General features: G+C 33.8%; 1 non-coding gene across 1 annotated transcript; it reads right to left on the bottom strand.

Annotated features, from left to right (window-relative positions):
* Positions 1–19866: 19866 nt before the first annotated feature.
* On the bottom strand, positions 19867–19939 carry TRNAA-GGC (transfer RNA alanine (anticodon GGC)). Its single transcript has one exon. It is a non-coding gene; the product is annotated as a tRNA-Ala (tRNA).
* Between the last annotated feature and the right edge of the window lie 985 nt (positions 19940–20924).

Raw genomic sequence — 20924 nt, 5'->3', positions numbered from 1 at the left:
GTTCGCACATAGCCCTCCTTACCCAAACATATATACTCCCCTACCCTCAACATCCCTCATCAGCGTGACATATTTGGTACAATCAATGAACCAATATGACACATTATTATCAACCAAATTCCGTAGTTTACATTAGGGTTCATTCTTGATGTTGTACATTCTATGGGTTTTGACAAATGCATAATGACATTAGCCACCACCATAGTATCATACAGAATAATTTCATTGCCCTAAAAATCCCTTGTGCTCCATCTATTCATTCCTCCCTCCTTCCCTCTCCCCCAACCCCTGGAAACCATGATCTTTTTACTGTTTCTGTAGCTGTGCCTTTTCCAGAATGTCATTTGGTTGGAATCATACAGTTTGTAGCTTTTTCAGATTGGCTTCTTTCATTCACTAATATGTCTTTTAAGTTTCTTCCGTGTCTTTCATGGCTTGATAGCTCATTTCATTTCTTTTAACTGCACTTTTTAAAAAATTTACATATATGAACTGTTCATTGTTTCTAAGAACATTTAGAGCTTTAGCTTTTTAAACTTACATAGTTATCAAAGAAGTAAAGCCAACCACAAAATAAGAATTAATTCAAAAAGATACATACACCTTGCTATTATCAGCAACATTATTTATAGTTGCCAAGATATGGAAACATCCCAGGTTTATTTCCGGATATTTTGTTGTTTTTGATGTAATAGAAATGTTTATGCTGGTTATAAAATTCTGGTTTTTGAAGTGAAAAAAAAAAGTGAAGGGCCACAAATGGCAAAATATCCTTCTTTCTTATGGGTGGGTTGTATTCCATTACATGTATATATGCTGTATCTTCATTATCTATTCAACTGTTGATGTGCCAGTTCTTTTATTTATCACTTTATTTTAATTGCTGTAAGTAATTAGTTTAGTATCAACAGATACTCAACTTGGAGTTCAATAGCCCTGAGTAGTTCGGATGGAGATACCTGTCTTTCCTTCCCTCAGTTGCCTCCTGTAACCCTCTGACATTATGTCCACAATGCAAATCTGTTATCAAATGAAAAACACAATTATTGACATGGAAGGTAAAGCAAAAATGTAATGAGGACTATCACTCTGGCAATCAAAACAGTATTTAAGTTTTACTTAGTCAGGATGCTTCAGAATAATTTAATGAGTCCAAATATTCAGGACTACAGTTTGACAGACATGATTTTTGCCTTTTCATTCAGTATCCATCTCATGTGAAATGTGAAGAACCATCTGGATAATCAGAATTTGCATGAAAGGGCATGATAAATGAAACGGTGTTCTAAATCTAGAATCATTTCCCTAGTCCTTGGAAGATTTATATCTCTACTGTCTTTTATCGATGCAAACATATTCTCTAAGAGAAATTTCTGATATATAATGCCATCTTTGACTTCTACTATTAATAATATATGCTTTCAATAAACAGTATTTTAGCGTTGGCAATGAAGAAAGTAAATTTGATTCTTACTAGATGACATTTGTAAATGTTTATATCTTATTTCTAGATATAAAAAATTAAATTACACCAGTCATATTTCTAGTGTTAGTCAAATGAAGACATTCTGAATTGTCATTTAAACTGGAGACCACCCTATCTGGTCACTTGAGATTTAACATTAGTGACTATGTGTGGTTTATACATCTCTAAAACTCAACCATGAAAAAGTATACTATTACCATGATACCAATCTGAAATCATTTATATTGTGATATTTTGTTCAAATTAGAGATGAAGACAAAGAAGGGTATTAAATAGGAAGTCTCTAGTTAGAGGGACAAGCAGTTCATGACTTTGTAAAAGTGGTGGGGAAGGGGGATATGAGCATGGAAAAAAAAAGCAAAGGCTAGGTTTTACACAGACACAAATATGTGATGATTTATTTAGGAGGTAGCGGTGCTGTATTATCAAAGGAGATTTCATAATAAAATATTGGACTTTGTGAAACCAACAGTTGCTTTAAATACAAGTGGTCTTTTTCAATCAAACCATCAGTTAAGTGCATTTGATAGTTATAATGATAACAGACTTTGTTTTTAAAAACATTTACTTTCAATTAATATATTAGTTTCTGAAAGGGAGGGTATAGCTCAGTGGTAGAGTATGTGCCGAGCATGCACAAGGTCCTGGGTTCAATCCCCAGCACCTCCATCAAAAATAAAAAATAAAATAAACAAAACTAATTTCATCCCCCACCAAATATATTAGTTTCTGTTTCTTAATTCATTTCATGAATTACATTGAATTAAGAAAGGCTACTCTGTGGATAATCTTTCTGAGCAACATCAGTCAGAAACCTTGAGGAGAAAAAAGTATGTATACTTGTTTCTTCATTCCATGACAGACCTGAAAAAAAGTGATAATAGTAGCACAACTGTGAACACAGTTTTTGGAAACTTACAAATATAATGGAAAGTCAGCTTCACAGAAACACAACCAGGATTACTGAGTGTGTGTGTTTCTATCTCTATCCCTGTCTCTATCTGTCTGTCTATGTATCTATCTATCTCTCTATCTAATCTATCTATTTATCTATTGAGAGAAAAATATATATATATAATTTATGCCTTTGAGTTAACCTAAATAAACACTAGTAAATGAACATAATTTGGATCAGAATTGCATCTTTAGGCAGATTCTATAACTGAATGAAAATACTCACATGCATATCTGTCAAAGGAACTGTATTCTTCTGTGTAACACTCTCCTCACCCACATATGTCTTTTACCATTGTCACTGATTGTCTCTCAGAAGGACAAGCACCAGCCATGTACCTTCAGTTTCCAAAGCCAAATACAGTAATTGGCACAGGTAGATATATTTACATTTATTTTTTAATTAAACTAAATTTCAAGAGATAATAGTAAGTTACAGTCAGATGAAATAATAGAGAATAATAATGAACAGAGAACTCTTCATGACAAGATTTTTCAACTCAAGCTCTTAAACTTACTCATTTTTTAAAATTAACTCTGTTAATCCATAAGAAATAAAGCTCTCTAAACTTTTTTGATAATGGGTTAAATAAAATAGTACACTTTAATATTTTTATAAATTTATTGAGATAAAATTTACAGAAGATAAAATTCACCATTTTGGCCACTCTCACTTTCCTAGATGACCCCTATGCTCTTGGGCCACCACTCTTGCCTTCTGAGATGGCCCTCACTCTGTCTATGGAGTATGTATCTCCTGAATAAATCTACTTTCACTCTAAAAAAAGCTTTACCATTTTAACCATTTGGCAGTTTATACTCCCAGTGTTTTACAGTTATTGCCACTACATTCAAAACATTTCCATTACTCCAAGAAGAAATCTCATACCCCTGGTTTCTCCTTCCCCAATTCAGAGCAATTACTAGTTACATTATTTCTTACAAAAAGAATGCCTGTTCTTGACATTTCATATAAATGTAATCATACAATATGGCCTTTGTGTCTGGTTTATTTCATTTAACACAGTATTTTCACAGTGTATACATGGTATAGTATGTATCAGTACTTCACTTGCTGTGGCTGAATAATAATTTGTTGTATTGATATGCCACATTTTGTTTATCCATTCATCAAATAATGGACACTTGGGTAATTCGTATCTTCTAGCAATTACGAATCATGCTTCTATGAATATTTATGCACATGTTTTTGTGTGAATTATGGTTTCAATTATCTTGTGTATATAATTGGGAGGAAAAATGCTATGCCACAAGGTAACTCTAAGTTTACCTCTTATAGGAACTGACAAAATATTTTCCAAAGCAACCACAACAGTTTACATTCCCACCAGCAACGTATGAGGATTCCAATTTCTAAACTATTTGCCAACAATGCTTTCCATTCTGTTTTTCATTATAACTGTCATAGTGGGTGTAAAGTGGTACCTTATTGTGATTTTAATTTCCAATTCCTGAATGACTGATATTGAACATTTCCCATGTGTCTATTGGCCATTTATATATTTTCTTTGGAGAAGTATCTATTCAAATCCTTTGCTCATGTTCAAATTGAGTTGTTTGTCTTTTTGTTGCTGAGCTAAATTTTAATATTTGTTATAAATATTTTGATAAATCTTGATACTATTTGATAAAGTAAATATAATAGGATGAATGATTATAGGAAATAGCTTTACAGTGGGTATGCTTTGTATTCTCTTCATGCTTTGCCATTGATCATAGGACCTTGTGTGAGAAAGTGAGAAAGTGTCCTAGAAGGTCCATAAAACTGGAGTTTAATCAACCTTTTGGGTCTTAAGGACAATTCTTGTTCCTAAGAACAGGATAACAGGGTTCTCCAGAGCTCACTGCTGTTAACAAGCCAAAAATCTCTTTAATCTGTGTTTTATTAACATTCTTCTTCAAGATGGAAACCTTTCACTTTGATGCTAAGTTTCATGTACCTAAACACATATTGCATTCCTTTTTTTAGTTTTAGACCAAGGAATTATTGCAGAACAGTGCACTATATCTTTCAGACTCCCTATGGCCTTTTGTTTCCTTCACCATCACTGTTTCATCTTAGTGTAGAGTGTTAATTCTTTAATTATAATATTTATATGATTTTATCTATTAAATATTCAAGAAGTTGGCTTTTGGTCTTTATAGTATGGATTCTGGAATTCATGTCTCATGCCCTAAATACACAATAACATCCCTTTTTTCTTTAAACCTTCACCTTCTTCATCATAAATTTCTTCCCTTCCGTTGAGTACCCTCATCAGCATTCAAAAAGCATCAACATTGTCCATAATTAAATAATTTCTTCTGATCCCATGTTCTTCTGCGGCACTATTTTGTTTTGTTTTGTTTTGTTTTGTTTTCCCCTCTGTTCTCTGTCATAGGAAAGTATCTGTGAAAAGTTAGCTGAAAGTGTTATCTCTTCATTCTGGCCCTACCTCCTCCTTTTACCCACTCTGTTAAGGCTGTTATTCCCATCATTCAAAGGGTATTTTCCAAAGTCACTAAGTCTACCCTTTTCAAAACATAAAGCCAATTACCTGACTTCATATGCTGGGGAACTCTGGCATGGTTAACTAGTCTCTCATGTTAGAAATTATCTTTTTTTTTTTTATGCCTCTATGATAACTCACTCTTCTATTTTTGTCCTTCCTCCCAGGCCAGTCCTTTTATATGTCCTTTATTGAGTCTTCCCTTAAACAAGTATTTCATTTCTTCAGAGCACTTACATTTATCTGAAATGACTTTATCTATATCAGTTATTTCTCCATGTCAGTTTTCACTGATGATTTAGGAGAATGCTTATGAATATTTCTGCACAATTTGTTTATATCCTTGGACGACGGCTTTGTGGAGCCTGCCATTCAGTATCCCTTCCCATAATCATTCATAACTTTACTAGATTTAGATAATGTCTCAAAATGACACTGAATCTAGATTTCCAGGTTAGCTCAGAAACTGTGAAGTGACTAAATTTACCTTACCTGCAAGCTAATGAGTTAGGCTGCCACCGTTTTGCATACTCGTACTGACAGAAGACACCGTATCCCCGGGTCAAAGACATAGGTCACTTCTTACTCACAGAACAAACAGCAGTCAGAGTAGTATCTCAGTACTGCTTCCCTATATTCCAGTCCCTACAGGGCAACTCGAACAAAAACAGTGTGTTGCCTAACCATGTGATTCCAAATTTAGGAGCGTCTGAAGTTTCATAAGCTGTGAACACATATGTTCATTCTCCCTACCAGAGAGGAAGAGAGATTACTCACTAAGCACATTTCCTTTGGGGGAAATGTGCTTTACTACCTTGGCATGGAAACACAAGTCTCCAGGACAGGGGAGGAGAGATTTATATGACTCCAGATCTTTGCGGAGGTGTCTAACTTTGCAGAAACACTATCTTAATCTTCTAAGACATGTTTGCTGTTCAAACATGTCCTTTTGTTTCAAAGACCAGGACCATGCAGAAAATTAAAAACGTTGAAGGTGAATTGTCTCTCAACAGATTCATCCCTGATTTCCACATAGTTCAAGTCCTTTGTGAATTCTTCCATGCAAATACCACTTTTTCAGCCTTTCTGATTACCCAAACACTAACTCAATATGAAATTCATTATTTGTTTCTGTAGCACTCAAAGCTACAGTTAACAGGAATCTGAACATCAGAATAAAGCTAACATCCTGTCCCTAGGGTCATAGATCTAGCCAACTGAAGATATCTCATAAACTGTTAAAATCAGGTGTCTTTTTTCCCTTAAGTTTCTATGTTGATTCTGCTACCAGTTTTAAACATTATTCTGGGTACTGCACCCTCCATTAGCACAGATTCTGCCTTAGCTTGCCAGAAGAAAGTCTGTAGGAATTCTGTCATCCTTGGAAACCCTTGCCAGTGAGCTGAAGCTAACCAGCATGCCTTCTGGTGCCAAGATAGTATCATTGATCACTTCACATAAAGATAACAGACACGTGTTATACTACCTTTTCTAGTTAAAAAAAAAACCCAATGTGGTAGTAAAACCACCCACATAGTATGCCTAAGAAATGAGTTAGTTGTTTGTCTGGGGAAGTCATCCAAATAACTGAAGGAAATCTCATTTTGGAGGGAGCTCTGCAGTCACCTGAGTGATACATAAGTTATCCACAGAGGCTTCTTAAACATTCTTTTAACCACTCCTAAGATGTAAGTCATTATGTTTTTGAGAGGAAGGCAAGATAATACCTGGCCTCTAAGCAATAAGTATAATCCAGAGGGCACACATGTTGTCTTTGGAGACAGTTTGTGTGGAAGAGTCAGGTGCAAGAGGGAAAAAAAGAACATCTACATAAAACCTAACCAGAATGAAGTTGGAATCCGTGAGGACCCCCTTTATCTAGGACTCCATCCAGCGGGGGTGCCACTCAATGGGTGTGGTTGAAGTTAGAGAAGGAGAACTATGCTCAGGAATAACTGGGGAGGAATTCTCAGACTGTAAGGCTAGCCCACATAACTCCCATTGTCTTTCAAATTTTTGTCTTAATCAGTGTACTTGACGAAGCTTAGAAGAGATAATCACTTTTGAGTAACATCTGCATTTAATAACAATACTGCCTTACTTAGGGGCATGTCCCTGGAAAAAGTAAGTGAGGCAGAGTCAGCTTATTAATCCATTGTTGAGAAGCATTTTCCATAAAATGCAAATGGTCTTCAAAGCTGAACATATAGCCCCTGCTATATGTTTTTCTCATAGGCCACAATGGTATGGCCAGAATTAGTTGATCAGTACTTTGAAGAAGTCAAAAGTCAGAACTGGTGAAGGACCACAGACAGCCTCATCATGGGAGTAAGGGACTGACATGGTCAGTCTGTCAGAGTGAACAGATCGGATTCCCCCACCAAAGGTTAAACAGACCCTTTTTTTGGCAGGAGTCACAAGATTGGCATGCAGTATATTCTTTGCATCAGAAATAGAGTCCGTTCCTATGCGCTCAGTCTATACCAGTGGATGTGTATTGCCATATGCAGTATAGAAATGAATTCATACAGCGATTGTGACAATTTGGGTATTGCAGGTTTGATTCCATTCACTGTCATTAGAAAATGGACCATTGCCATGGGCGTCTAGTTAAACAACCTGGATAATTTGACCAACAACCATAATGTGTTAACACAGTTCTTAGTCTTAAGTAAGATGTCTTTAGTCTTTAATCTGCAACAGTCTAAAGTTTTGAGTTCTCCCCACTGAGTGTGGCAATCATTTTTGCACAGCTGCTGGTGTTCAGAATGAACAGCCACAGCAGACGTCATCAGTTTTCAGCTTAGCTGAACCACCTATAAACCACGCCTAGACATTTAGGGGAGAGTCTATGAATCTGGGACACTAAAAAAGTCAGTGGCTCTAATTTGATCTAGGTAGCTTGTGGGAAATCATGTTTTCCTCCATAGGGATAGCTGTCACTTTTTCATTTAAGGACAGCATACTGCTTGGGCCAGGCTGGCTGTATTCTTCAATATAATACATTCATTTGACAAGGGAGATTCGTAAAGTTTATTCTACTGTGTCATTCATACAATGCAAGTTGGCCAACCTCCAAAAGGCACCTATCAAGCTGGAAAATCCCTAAACTTCTGTGAACAGGCATTCAATTTCAATAAGAACTCAGTAGGAAACTTAACAGTTTATTTAAAAAGTGGTGTATTTAGTAGCCATGCCAAAACCTCAAGTCTAAAATCCTGAAGAGCTGCCTCCAGGTGGAGACTGCCTTACTTTGGTTTCTGCCTCCCTTTCCAGAGGCTTTAATAGGAAATTAATTATAATTTTCAGAGTGTTGGTCTGTCTCCAGTTAGCAAAGAGTTCAATATGGTGAGAAGCATTTACACTAAATCCTAAGTCACTCCCTGCGGGAAAACGGCAGGGGAATTTATCTCAGTAACATACTTCTCTATTTGCTCCTCTCCCCCAGTCAGGATGATGATCCCCTCTGGCACTTACGAGAGGAGAAGTATACAGCATATAACATTATCAGTTCTTAAATACATCCAGATGTAGAAACAGTAAAAACATGAAATAGAGAAAAGGGCTCCACCCACAGTCATTGTAGCCTTTTTTTTTCACAGTAAATTTCTAGGGTCTGCTTATTCTAAATATCCCCCCCAAAATCTAAGAAAGGCTGGACTCTTTATTTTTTCATTATATCCCTTTATATGTCACTATGGCTTCAGTCTATATTCCTTGGTACTTTCAGTCACTCCTGGATCCAGGTCCCCCAATAGGACCATTTATGGCATCCAACTGATCTATAAAAGTGTCAGATTCTCCCATTCTTGAAGTTCCCCCAGCATATTCAGATGGTTTGTAGGACCTTTGTCCTTGAGGATAAGGAGATCTTTATTCCACCCCTAATCTTAAAGCAGCTGAGTTCAGCATAGAGGAAGAATAAGAAAGCTAAAGGACACGGAAAAAAATTTCCATACCAGTAAGTAAAACACATTTATTTTCAGGTCTATCTGAAATTCCTGAATCTCTTCCCCTCCTACTTTGAAGAGAGAAGAGGGGAAAAAAATGCACCATTTGGGCTGCTTGTGACCAAGGCCTTATTTCCTTCAGCTTGACTGAACTTTAGTCAGGTTTCTTCCTGACTATAGGATCCTAACATCCCTTTTCTTAGAGCATTTACTTTGGAAAATTTGAAATTTGCTAAATCTCTCTCTGCCCTTTTGAAATGTATGTAAATCTTCTCTCAGCATCTTACCAGTTTTACTGCCGAGGGGTTTCTTTCTCAAGGACATGGGAGCCAACTCTTTGAGATATATAATTATCAAGGAATTTAGCACCCCTATCTCCTAGTGTCTTTGGAATTGTAATAAATGCCAGTTGCCAAATACAAAAAGCCTAATCACATTGACCAATTTCCAACTTAATGGCCTCTAATACTTTTCCATTAGCTCACCCAGAGCTTAAAAACCCTCCTGCCTTTTTCTTCTGTAGAGTTTTCAATTTCTATCCTCTATTGCAATAGTCTTGAACAGTGTCCCTTACCTGTTTAACTTTGTACAGTACAGTTTTTGTTTGACATTTGTTTCAGCCCTACCTCTCAGTACTGTTTGTAACCATTTCCCCAAAGCATTCTTACGAGTAGGCAGCAGAGTAGAATGCACCATGTAGGTTAGTCAACATGTCGCTGATTCCTGTGGACTTCCTGAGTCAATGGATCCACAGATCCATTGTGTACTTTTTCCAGATGCATATATCACTGACAATACCCATCCTTCTCAGTAGGCTGAGAAATCTGAAACTATGAAGAGTCTGAGGTTATGCTGCATGCTAGCTAGCAAGGTACATGGACACCATTTTATATACAAATGTTGACAGACAGGGACACGGACTGCTTTATTTCCCATAAGAAACATGCCTGCAGAATAGCGTCTTAGCACCCAAATTTCCACAGAATAATACAAATGTAGACTGGACGTTTCTTGTGTATGCAGTGGAGTTACTTCATAAAAGAGGAACTGCAAAATTTAAGAGACTTGGCTTTTTTATAGATTGCTGACATATCTGTCCTTCCTGTGAGAAGGAGGAAGGTAGTGATGGAGGGAGGGAAAGAGACAGGAAAGGAGAGTTGAAAGGAGATTACTTAGTAAGCAAATCTCTTTTTCTTCTAAGTGAGAGAAGGAAAATATTTCTTGGTTTATTAACCTAGAAAGTAAGAAAGTAAGCAGATGTCTCTCTCTAATCTAGAGAAGGAGAGGGCTTTAGATACTCAAATCTCTCTCGAGTGCTTTGCCCTTAAGGAAACCTATCTCTAGTTCCCAGTGTATCTTGCCTGTTCAAACATGACCTTTGCTTTGAAGCAAAGTGAAACTAGCCAGTCAGATATGTCATCCAATACCAAGATAATGTTGAATCTTACTTTTACTTCAAGATACATACTCATAAGATACATACTCATCACTTATCAAAAGTCATTGACTTAGAGTCCATAGGATATGGTCTTTGTGTTTAAATATCCAGATCAATTGGTGAACTCATTGATACATTATGGCATAAGTCTACTATGTCTAAGGCATGTGGCTAATCTCTGGGCTAAACTCAATTATTTTCAAATCTTACTGAAAACACTTTTCAAAATATATGCATCAGATGTGTAACTATGATTAAACTGAATTGAACAAAGTAGAGAATAGAAGATGTCTGAAGACCATTTAATAGAGATCATTTTTGAGATATACCTTTAAGCTTAGCAAGAATTAGCACTCACAGACTGTGTAATGAGAAAATATTTTTTAAAAACAAAATTGATGTACCATACACGATGCTGTTTTGAATGCCACATTGATACAACAAAAAAAAGTGTGAACAGTTATGTTAATTTAAAACACTTATATTTACTAATGGTATAAAATTAATTTTACATTGCTAATGACTTCTTAGATTGGATTATATTAATGAAATCTATTAAGAATTACATTTTATAGTTTTAAATTAATGTTTGCAATTATAAAACATGCTACTATTTTTGACAGTTTTCATTTAGCAAACTGCTGAGAAATCCTTAGAAAATAAATTCAATTCAAATTACTGGAATTTCAGCCAAAGGTCTTATTTTCTTTATACTGTATTCAAAGAATATCCTTGAATCTGATTCCTTCTGAATATGTTTTCTAAAATACCCGATCTTTTTACCCTGTTCTCTGTTTCTTTCTCTTTGCTTCAGAATCTGTGTATGCTATATCTACTTACCTGGAACTTTTGCTATGGCTTCTCCATATTTTCTTTTCTGTCACTGCCAAAGGTTTGAATTTTATTTCCACATTATCCATTGTCCAGAGCTCTGAGTAAGACTGGAGAGAATATGACCCAATTCCATATTCTCCATTTTCTCAGAAATGGAGATCGGACACCTCTCTGCCTTTTTCACACATACTCTTTCACAAAGCACATTCTTTTATAATAATGTATTTTTATTTCATTCTCCTATTTAAATGCCTTGGTGACAGGGTCATTATCCTTATGCATTTTTGAATTCCTGCTTTAGTGAGTATATAGAGGGAGCTCAACATGCATAAATTGAATTGCAATGTTTGAATGAATGAGAAATAGATAAATTTACTTTAAATAATAAATATAGAAACACATATAATAATAATGTCTGAGACAATGAAATAGAGTCCAAATAAAATTTCAGACCCATCAAATTCTTTGCATTAAACACATAGCTAAGTACAAATAATCCTTGCAGAGCAATTTGTTATTGATTGATTACAATGGCAGTCTTCCAAATGAAATAATCTTTCTCTAGGCATTATCTCTGTGTATAAAACCTTTTTATTGTGTGTAGAACCTGCAAACTTCTATATATGCTGATGTATCTGTTATACACAGTTAAAGCAAATGAACAAAACATGCTTAAATCTGTGAAATAATTAATACTAATTATTATTAAAATCTAGTATTTAAATTAATTTAAATAGGGAATCTTGTCTGGTGGAATGAACATATCATTAAAGATTCCATAGGGCCTTATATATTGCAACTCAGTAAATGGTCTGTCTCAACCTTTACTCTGAGTTCCTCATAACATTTACTTAGTTAAGAGTCTGTATTTTATCTGATATGACTTTTTAAAAACTTGTGATGGACTCTACATTGTTGGACATCCCTAACTGAAACTGCTGTCTTTGCAGATAAATAATGAAATTTCTACCCTAAGGTGAAAGACTTTTGTAGTTTTAAACTGGCATCAATCTTGTTTTCATGCCACTTACTCCATTACCAGTAGGTGGTCTCACTTAAATGCAAATAAGGCTGCTTCGTAAGTACTTGACCAACTTTAAGATGATTGCTGAGCTTCAAAATGAGCTAGCCAATGGCCATAGACCAGGCATCTACTGTCATCTCCCAAAAAGATCATCTCTCCAGCTATTGACTGTTTTAAAATCACATTTAAATTAAATCCTCAGGTTGACATTATAAATATGAACACCTAGTGAAGGCAAATTATTGTGTGTCACATACAGCTAAAAGAACAAAGGATGAAGAACAAAGGAAGAACAAGGCATTCACAGTTTAACTTTAGAGATAAAATCACTTATTTATATAATAGCAAGTATCTGTTTTAAAATTGATATATATTCCTTTATCTGGATTATACTTATGCAAATGTAGATACTTATCAAAGAATTGAGAAAAATAATTAGAACGTACTTAATTTTCATAGGCATCTAGATTTTATTTTTCATTGAATACAATAAAGAGTTCTGCTGATACTTAGGACATGGTTCTATCAAAAGGATAGTTTATCTTCCACGGATCCTACTTAATTTATATATCAGTTCAGATATCTAAGACAGTTCACTTTACTAAAAATATTGTTTAGATCAATTCCATTCTGAAAGTATCAAAGAGCCTTTAAAGATGTGGCTTATTTTGTAGCATGAGACATTCATTTTCAATAATAACTTCATATCAGGAATGGAAGGAAGCATAGTTGCACAATGTAAAAACCAGTACTTCCTCAGATCCCACTTTCAGAGCCAATCACCGTGTCACATTTGCTTTCTACCTGTAAGAGAGCATAGCATTTTCATTTTCAACTCAGCTGCTCATTTCTCAATTTCTACATTCCAGTTCGGCCAGCCATCTTGTGACCCCGTCTGCTGTTGACAGCTGGGTTACCCTGCCAGAGAATTTATTCAGTGAGTTTGAATCTTTACTCTTATCCGACTTGCTGATTTCAGTTAAACGTGAAAATCTGATGCCAAATGCTCAGCTGCTAGTATTTAAGAATTCACTTGTTACTGACACATAGATTTATCACCATGTAATTTTATGTGTAGAAGTTGAGAGAAACATCAAAAGCATTTATGTATCATGGAACCTGTAGTCTTTTGATTCAGGCCTAGTAGGATTGTGAACTCAAGGGGAAAATAAAACTAAAATATACAACTTGCACTTTCAACAAAAGTAAAATGTGAGACAAAATAATTCTTAAATCATGTAGACCAGTAGAAATTGAGAAACATATGAACTAAAACCTGAGTAAAAATGGTCATTTACTAAATTCACCCATATCTTTTAAAACATATTAAAAATAAAAATAAATTTATATAACACAGTTTAAGTTATGGGAGAATTTAGTTCTCATAACTGGTCAGTTTTACTTCTACTGGCCAATAATTCAGTTCTGAAAATTGTCTTAATTGCAGTATTTTCAATCTAATAATTGCAGATAAATCAAGCTGCAATTTATTTGAGAAAATGCCTCCACATAGTGACCAAAGATATCATCAAATAAAACTATTTTATAAATTTCATACTTTCCATAAAGACTACAGAGCAAAAAATTATGATAAAATAGACTTTATCCATCTTTAATCATGGTGTCTTATCATTTCCTCATGATACTTAGAGTTTTCCAAAAGCCTTCTCTGTACTGCCCAAAGAATTATTGGATCTGTGTATTTTTGAATATTCACTAAGTATCAGCTACTAATAAAAAAAAAAAACCACAATCTGCTCCCTGTCCTCAATGAACTAATGAAATAGTATAGTAAATGATCACATGAAAAGCAAGTTTCTTTTGTTCTTATATAAATGTGAATGTGCAATAGTTGGGCATGAATGAGGGAAGGTATAAACCCAGCAAAACTGGCAGTGGAAGGGGGAGGTCCATAAAACTTAAAAGAGAGGTTGATCTCATAGTCTGTATTGATGAGTAATGAAAGGTGTGTACATAATGAATGGCTGCATATAAGAGAACATGGTAGGCATTCTTGGCAGAATTGTTACTGAGATGAACCTGTAGAGATGAGCAAGGTTCATTATGGGGCCATGTATGCTATACTAAGAAGTTTGAAAATGGTCTGTAATAAAGTGAATCATTGAACAGTTTTAAGTAGACAGTATCATAATCAGATGTTAATTTTTAAAAGATGTTTGTTATGGCCTTTGAAGTTGTCTTGGATGATGGTGATGGTAGCAGTGTAGACACTATGGGACACATGCAAAAGTTTTTAATAAAGATAGATAATACATGGACAGATGTTAGATGGCAATAGCTCCATGTCAAAACAGACGGAAAACACACAACAAAGGAGCTAATTAGAAAATCAAACAAGTCATTAGAATCAGATTGGCTTTATACCTTCTCTTACCTTTACCACTTGCTGACTATAAAATCTTAGAGAAATGATAATCTTCTCTGCATAAAATATGTATTTTAATCCATTTGCAAACTCAAGCAAATTTCCATACAAACAAAATAACATTTTTGTATCTAGAGGTCTTAAAAAGATAAAGACAAAGACAGAGAAACTCTCAAATCATAAAATTTCAGTTTCTGATACCCATTTTTAATATAGTAGCATGCGTATATATAAAATCTGGGAAGAACGTTATCCTTCCATATGGATTGCATGCAGGAACATTTACATTTCTGGAATGGCTAATAAGAAAATTATGCATAACTAAAACATTTTGCTCATTTTTATTCTTGTTAGGACTTTTTAGTCTTAAAACTCATCCTCCCGTTACTCCAAGATTAGCAGTTTATTGATTGCCTCAGATTTTAAATACAAAGTTGAAGAGGTTTTCTGCGTCTAATGGTGAAACAGTTTTTTTTGGAATAAGACTAACATCCATCCCCACTGAAAATGAATCCAAAGAAAGTAGAAGGGAAAAAAGGAGTATAAGAGCAGAAGTCAAGAAAAGGAAAAATAATAGTAGGTGTACATTAGAGAAAGTAATCAAAAGCACAAGTTTCTTGATTAAGCTGATTAATTGTATGTAAGTAATAATTACAATTCAATACATTAAAAAGTTGACAAATAAAATGTGCATCTAACGATGCAGAACAAATTTTTGATAAAATGCAACATCTAATAGTAATAGTAATACTATTCCCGCAAATTAATAATAAAACAGAGCTCCCCTAAACTGGTAAAGAGTATCTACAAATAATTTAGCAAGCATCACAGTTAATTTGACATATTGCAGAATTTGCTCTTGTGAATGGAAGTAATTAAATGACAATCATCTCTTTTGTTCGTCAATATTCTGGCTATCCTAGTGAATATAATAATAAATAAGAAAATGGTAACTATTGGAAATGAAAAACCACAAATGTTATTAACTTACAGACTACATACTCATGAATTTAGAATATCAAAATGATCTAGAAAATGAATTGTTAACACTAACACATTAGTATAGAAAGTTTACTGGATGTAAGGAAATATAAATAGTAACTTTCTACATATACACAGCAGATTATTAGAATGTATAAGAACACACATTTTGGAGATGATGTGTGATGAGGATTATTTACCTTTGCTAAGATAGAGTGTGGTTTCACATCACTTAAATGTCTAATAAATCCCTAGAATTATCTTCTTCCTAAGGAAACATTTGCTCTAATTGCTATTTACCTTGCTTGTTTAACTATAAAGGACTTTACTCAAATAGTGTTTTCCTGTGTGACCTTTTGTGATGATGTGTTATTAGCTGCACAGACAAGAGCAGGGAGAATTTCTGCTGATCACAAATCTTACCAGGGACATTTAAAAAAAGAAAAAAAGAAAGGCAACCTGCCTTAGACTACAAATGACTTCTTCTGTCCTGTACCTTAACATCCTCTGAGAGGCAGATGGCCATAATTAATAAAGGCCAGTGAATCACAGTCATAGCTGGCATTTTTATATGCAGTAGAGAATGAATGAAGATTATAATCATCATAATCTCACTACTTGTTTTTTTGTGTGTTGATATTCAATTATAGTGGTGTCTTAAAAGTTAAATGAAGAACAAACTAAAATATAAAAGCTCAAAAGATGTCTCTGAAAGCAGAAATCTTTCCTGAATTTAAGCTCTGATTTTGCTTTGTGTGTGTGATCCCCCTTCTATAAGTCTCACTTTTTTCACCTGTAAAATGAAGAAAGGTAATAATAGCGAGTGCACAGGGTCATTGGCTGAATTTTTCATATTTATAAAAGGTGCATTATGTGGTAACTAGTATATAAGGTGGGTTCAAAAGAAAAAGACAAGAATTCTAGCATTGTAGTAATAGCAGCAGAAATAGAAGTGGCAGTCATAATTATGAAGATCCTTGATTTCCATATATCATTGCATAGCATTGATGATTAAAATTCTCTCTGACTCAAAAGTTGATTCAGTAAATTCAGGAGTTAATTAAAGACAAAAAGAGAAAAAGCAGTATGCTTGTGGATTCATTTTGACAAAGCGTTTGTGTGTTTCATTGTTTTATTTTCATATTTTAGTTTATTTTGTTTTATTTTTTAGTAGCTGTTTTGGTATAATAAAGTAGAAACCAAATGGCAGTGAACCCATAAAATAAAAAGCATCTCACTTTATTGTGGATTTAATATGTTTAAAAATTGTTTTGTTGTCCACATGTAATTATGGCAAACAGAGGCACCTATACTCTGTGATCTCACAAAGCACTTACTATTCTCTCAAAAAAACTATCATTTTCAATTTACTCACTTAAGATGAAAGATTTAAAAAGATGTGATCTTCAAGATCTATTTTGTTTCACTTACCATATGACCCAGGAATCCCACTCCTGGGCATATATCCAGAAGGAACCCTACTTCAAAATGACACCTGCACCCCAGTGTTCATAGCAGAACTATTTACAATAGCCAAGACATGGAAACAGCCTAAATGTCCATCAACAGATGACTGAATAAAGAAGATGTGGTATATTTATACAATGGAATACTATTCAGCCACAAAAACCGACAATGTAACGCCATTTGCAGCAATATGGATGTTCCTGGAGAATGTCATTCTAAGTGAAGTAAGCCAGAAGGAGAAAGAAAAATACCATATGAGATCTCTCATATGAGGAATCTAAAAAACAAAACAAAACAAAACAGAAACAGACTCATAGACAGAATACAAACTTGTGGTTGCCAAGGGGGCGGAGGGTGGGAACGGACAGACTGGGATTTTGAAATGCAGAATAGATAAACAAGATTATACTGTATAGCACAGGGAAATATATACAAGATCTTGTGGTAGCTCATAGCAAAAAAAAAAATGTGACAATGAATATATATATGTTCATGTATAACTGAAAAATTGTGCTCTACACTAGAATTTGACACAATATTGTAAAATGACTATTACTCAATTAAAAAATGTAAAAAAAAAAGATCTATTCTGTTTCTAAAATTATGCCTGTGTGTGAATAGACAATATTTAAGTAAATTCTGACAGTTGTTAGGGATTAAAAATAAATTTTAAAAAGACTGCAGAAAGAAAGACAGAGAGGAACCTAGGATAAAGAATAACTGTAAGGATTACTATTATTAAAGGATTTTGCTATAGTAAGTGAGCTGCTTTCAACATAATATTAAGTTAGCTGCTATTCAACATAATACTAGAAGTCTTACCCAGAACAATTTGACAAGAAAAAGAAAACTTCCAAATCAGAAAGAAAAAATTAAAATGACCTCTCTTTGTAGATGATGTGATCATATATGCAGAAAACCCTAAAGATAATAACAGCAACAAAATGTTAGAACTAATCAATGAAATCAGTAAAGTTGCAAGATACAAAATCAGTATTCAAAATCAGTGGCATCTCTATACATAAAAATTGAACTATCCAAAAAAAAGATCAAGAAAGCAATCTCATTTACAATCGCATCAACAGGAATAACATATTAGGAATAAACAACCAAAGAAGTGACAGATTTCTGTACTGAAATTATAAAATATTGACTAAGGAAATTAAAGAAGACACAGAAAAATGGAAAGCCATTCTATGTTCATGAATTAGAAGAAGAATATTGTTGAAGTACCATACTACCCAAAGTAATCTACAGATTCAATGCAATCTCTGTCAGAGTCTCAATAGCATTCTTTACCGAAATAAAAAAAAACAATCCTAAAATTTATATGAAACCATCAAAGACCTTGAATAATTAAAGCAACCCTGAGCAAAAGGAAAGCTGGAGATGTCACACTTCCTGATTTCAAAATATGCTACAAATCTAAAGTAATCAAAGTAGTATAGTATTGGCATAAATACTAACATATAGAAGAATGTAACAGAATAGAGAGTTGAGAAATAAATCCACATGCTTATGCCTAGCTGGTCTTTGACAAGGATGCAAGGGCACACAGTGGGGAATGAATCAATGAACAGTGCTGGGAAAACTGAATATTCACATGCAGAAGAATTATATTGGACCTTTACTTATCTCACTTCATATGTAGAAAGCAACTCAAAATGGAATAGAGACAAACATAAAACCTGAAAACGTAACCAGAAGAAAATAAAGGAAAAACTTTTTGACATTTGTCTTGTCAATGATTTTTTGGATATGAAACCAAAAGTACAGGCAACAAAAGCAAAAATAGACAACTGGAACTATATTAAACTTAAAAGCTTATGCATAAAAAAGGAAAATCAACAGGGTGAAAAGGCAATGGAAAAAAATATTTGTGAACCATGTATCTTTAAGGGGTTAATAACCAAAATATACAAGGAACTCATACAACTCAAAAGGAAAAATCAAATAACTTGATTAAAAAAAAATGATCAAAGACCTAAATAGACATTTCTTATAAGATGTATATACAAATGACCAATAGGTATGTGAAAATGTTATCAACTTTACTAATCATAATGGAAATGAAAATCAAAATCACATCAATTAGAATGGCTATTATCAAAAAGATGAAAATAACAAGTGTTAGCCAGGATGTGGAGTAAAGGAAAATCTTGCACACTGTTGGTGGAAATGTAGATCGATTTAGCAATTATGGAAAAAAATATGGAGCCTTCTCAAAAAATTAAAAATAGTATTACTGTGTAATCCAGCAATCCCACTTCTGAGCATATATTCCAAGGAAATGAAATTAGGATCTCAAACAGATGTCATTCCCATGTCAATTGCCACATTATTCATAATAGCCAAGATATGAAAACAACCTAAAAGTCTGTTGATGGATGAATGAATAAAGAAAATGTGAGATACACACACACATTCATGCACAGAGGAATATTATTCAGCCTTAAAAAAGAAGTCTTTCCATTTGCAGCAACATGGAGGAAACTGGAGAACATGCTGAATGAAATAAGCTCACCATAGAGAAATACTGCATGATTTCACTTACATGTGGAATCTAGAATAGTCAAACTCATAGAAGCAGAGAGTAGAATGGTGGTTGCCAGGGACTAGGATAGAGATTGGTCAAAGGGTATAAATTTTCAGTTATATTGATGAATAAATTCTGGAGATCTAATGTACAGCATGGTCCTAATATTTATCAGTGCTTTATTATATACTTGAAATTTGCTAAGAGGGTAGATTTTTTTTATATATTTTTAACTTTTTAAAATTTTACTTATTTTTATTTAGGAGGGAGGTAATTAGATTGAATGATTGACTGATTTAATGGAAGTACTGGGGATTGAACCCAGGACCTTGTGCATGCCAGGTACACACTCTACCGCTGAGCTATACTCTCCTTCTAAGAGGGTAGGTCCTAAGTGTTCTTGAAAGGAAAAGAAAGAGAGAAAGGAAGAAAAAATGGTAACTATGTGTATGTTAATTAACTTGATTGTAGTGATCATTTTATGGTGTATACATATATCAAAAGATCAAATTATCACTTCAAATATATGCAGTTTTTATTTGTCAATTATACTTTAAAGAAGCTGGAAAATAAAGAATGCAGCAAAGAGTACAGACTCTTAAAAAGAAGAGAGAAAACAGTACTTGGAATCTCTACTTTTTGATAATCTGGTTTTTTTTTTTGAGTAGGATAAATATAAGTAGCAAATTAAGTTTCCAAATAAAACAATTATAGCACATTTTGCATATTGTCTTAAATTCATGGCTTTAGAGCTATCCATCATTTAGTAAGTTTAAAAATTTCACTTGGACAATAGAAGATTTTACTTATCTTTTTAGAGTTATAATATGGTTTGTGCCTAACAAAAATGTGTTGTTATAACATCCAATCTCAGATTTTCTCCTACTTGTTTGTTCATAAAGAAGCATAGAAAATTCACTTCATTTTTCTTGATGAAATAATTGTATTTTCTCTCCAGAAGGATTTTTTTTAAAATATTTTTAACAAAGTGGTATTTTTCCTGTAGAAATTTTACTTGATTTCTCAACCATACATTTTCTTTTTCTGAGTAAGTGGCAAAAAGAGAGAGAAAAAAAAAAAGAACTCAAAAAGTTACTTGAACCTAGAACTTGAATAAGAAAATGATAAAGGAAGTTTGTATACTGTCCTTTAAAGAAATAACTTCTGTCCATTTCTCTATTCTGAGTAAATAGTCTAATGACAGCTTTACCTTACATGTGATGACTTTAATAAAATGGTACAGCAATTCTCTGTACTATCTGAAATGCTACAGTAAATTAGGAGAGGGAAAATAAACATAACCCACATATAGTTGTTGTTGTTATTTTTTCCATTGGTTTTTGGTTTTGGTCTTGTAC

This window comes from Vicugna pacos, chromosome 7 (assembly GCF_048564905.1).
Source record: "Vicugna pacos chromosome 7, VicPac4, whole genome shotgun sequence".
NCBI lineage: Eukaryota > Metazoa > Chordata > Mammalia > Artiodactyla > Camelidae > Vicugna > Vicugna pacos.
Note: the sequence above shows the minus strand (reverse complement) of the source record. Positions and strands in the feature narration are given on the sequence as shown.